This window comes from Priapulus caudatus, unplaced genomic scaffold (assembly GCF_000485595.1).
Source record: "Priapulus caudatus unplaced genomic scaffold, Priapulus_caudatus-5.0.1 Scaffold2633, whole genome shotgun sequence".
In the NCBI taxonomy this organism is placed as follows: Eukaryota; Metazoa; Priapulida; class Priapulimorpha; order Priapulimorphida; family Priapulidae; genus Priapulus; species Priapulus caudatus.
Genome location: NW_014579694.1, coordinates 22287 through 25214, shown reverse-complemented (window position 1 = coordinate 25214; position 2928 = coordinate 22287). Strand labels below are relative to the sequence as shown.

The 2928-nt window shown below is 42.9% G+C and overlaps 1 protein-coding gene across 1 annotated transcript in view; it reads left to right on the top strand.

Moving 5' to 3' along the window:
- The window catches only part of LOC106818902 (thrombospondin type-1 domain-containing protein 4-like), a gene marked incomplete at its 3' end in the record, with an annotated part of 49895 nt that overhangs the window by 24908 nt on the left and 22059 nt on the right, over window positions 1-2928 (top strand). The gene's annotated exons all lie outside the window — the stretch shown is intronic.

The following is a 2928-nucleotide window of genomic DNA, read 5'->3' as shown; positions in this document are numbered from 1 at the left end:
AGAGAGAGAGAGAGAGAGAGAGATCCTTAAAATTAATTGCGATTTGTGCAAATAGAGGAAACCTTTAAACGCATGAGTAAATTTTCATTAATATGTCTGAAGAGCTTGTCTGAAGTGTACAACCCGGCTGTGAAAGGCTTTTCTTATTTATTTAACTGGGCAAACACAACATGTACACGCGCATCACAGACAGAGGTTGTTCAATTACATGTCAGATTAGAAACATGGCTGTGCGGAGAGTACAGGAGTTAATCGGTAGAGAATACAAAACCTGCTTAAGCCTAACGCAGGCTTGCGACTTTTGGTTGCTCGTCGCTGTAACCTGCAACCGCATGCGATCGGTCGCACGCTTCACCGTGTGTGCGCATGCAAGTCGCTGTCTACCCGCACTCATGCGATTTCGAAGCGATTTCGGAGCGATTTGGAGCGACGAGTTGCTGAAACTCAAATCAGTTTGATTTCTTGCAACTCGTTGCAAGCGACCAGAATCGCTACGAGTTGCAGTTACACGTTCCCGCAGACATAGCGATTTCACAGCAATTTCGACTGCGATTCTAGAATCGCAGTCTGCGCTAAGCTTTAAGTGGAGTATTACACGGTGAACACCACGGGCCCGCTGTCAGGAACATCATAAATACTTATGGCATCATGTGTTATGAAATGTCTTAACTTGTAAAGTGAATTGTGGTGCCAAAGCGATGGTATTTTAGACTTATGATAGTCATAAATATTTATGATGTGTCTGACAACTGGGTTCCTAATGTATTAGCGCGTTAGTAACCGTGTGTATGAAAGCGATATTCGTGTATAAGTATTTACTACAGTTGACCCGTTTTATTCGCTGGTGAAAATCCCGCATCTTTACTGAAAAACAGCAACACAGAAACACCGATACCGCGGTTGTTGTTGTTGTTGTTGTTGTTGTTGTTGTTGTTGTTGTTGTTGTTGGTGGTGGTGGTGGTGGCCGTGACATGACCGTGACGCGTCAGCTTTTGTGCCCACCGTTACACCATTTTGTGTGCCCCCTCTCTATCTCTCCCCCACCTTTCTCTCTTCCTGCTCTCTCTCTCTCTCTCTCCTCTCTCTCTCTCTCTCTTTCTCTATCTCGATCTCTATCTCTTCCCCCCTCTCTCTCTCTCTCTCTCTCTATCTCTCTCCCCCATCTCTCTTTTTTTACTCTCCTCACTTTCTCTCTCTTTCTCTGCCTCTTCAACTGTCTCTTCCTCGCGTCTCTCTCTCTACTATCACTCTCTCTTTCTCGCCTCTCTCTCTCTCTCTCTCTCTCTCACTCTCTCTCTCTTCTCTTTCTCTCTCTATCGCTCTTTTCTTCTCGCTCTCTCTCTCTCTCTACTCTCTCTCTCTCTCTACTCTGCTCTCTCTATCACCTCTTACTCGACCTTCTCTCTCTCTCTCTCTTTCTCGCCTCTTTTCTGCTTTCTCTTTCTATCTCCTCCACCTCTCTCTCTCTCTCTCTCTCTCTCTCTCTTTCTCTTTTCTCCCTCTCTCTCCCTATCTCTATCTACCTCTACTCGACCTCTCTCTCTCTCTCTCTCTCTCTCTCTCTCTCTCTCTCTCTCTCTTCATTCATTCATCATTTAATCGTGTTGAGTCGCCAGTTGAACTTAAAAAACTTCGATCTACATCCAACGCATCCTAGGATCTTAGTCTGCTATTTCTACAGCTGTCCGCTCCAATCTGAAACTACCGCCGCGCCTGAGGTTGAAACGGATTCTTCTTCTTCTCATGATCATATTCAGAATACTCATGTCGCCTCACATCCGAGTTGTAGCTACTTAAAGACTAATTAACTTACTTGTAGACTAATTAAACACCAATTAAATATGCACGCGTTATGCTAAACACATGAAGGAATCGCAACGATAATATTCACTTAATTAGAGACGGACAACATGATTAACTAGTTAATAAATTAATAAATAATTAGTAAGCAGAAGGAGCAGAGCTCTACGGGACATGTATCTGTGTATCTAGGTGGTACGCAACCGTAGATTCTCCATCCACGCGTGATAGATATTGATATCCGTCGATATTTCCAGCTGCGTATTATATTTCTGATGCATCTGTTTTTCGACTTTATTATTCTTTCCTCTTTTTTCTCTCTTCTCCGTTCAGTCAAAGATTGATTTTTTTTTAGATTATACGCTGTAGTGCGGGGAGCTGTAGGACTATATATTCTCTCTATCTTCCACGTATCCATTCCTGCCACATCCGAATTCCTTTAATTTCATGGTAACGTGAAAATGTCCCGTAGATTCAAGTACAGCGATGCATTTGTAAGAACCAGAATTAATTACCAGAATATTTCATTAACGCTTAACCATTACCAGTATATTTTATTTAAACCTAACCATTACCATTACCAGTAGGGCCTATATTTTATTGAAACCTAACTATTACCAGTATATTTTATTGAAACCTAACCATTACCAGTATATTTTATTGAAACCTAACCATTACCAGTATATTTTATTAATACTTAACTATTACCAGTATATTTTATTATTGCCTAACTCATCACCAGCGTATTTTATTAGTAACGATTCTTCATTGTCAATGTCGTTTTCAGTTCTTACGTACGGTGTTGTTCTCTGCACGTAATCTCTACCGCCAGCACCAACCGCCCATCCTCATCCCTATCATCATCCTCATCCCTATCCCCATCCTCATCCTCATCCTCATCCTCATCCTCATCCTCATCCTCATCCTCATCCCCATCCTCATCCCTATCCCCATCCTCATTCTCATCCCCATCCTCATCCTCATCCTCATCCTCATCCTCATCCCCATCCCCATCCCCATCCTCATCCTCATCCTCATCCTCATCCCCATCCTCATCCTCATCCTCATCCTCATCCCCATCCTCATCCTCATCCTCATCCTCATCCTCATCCTCATCCCCATCCTCAT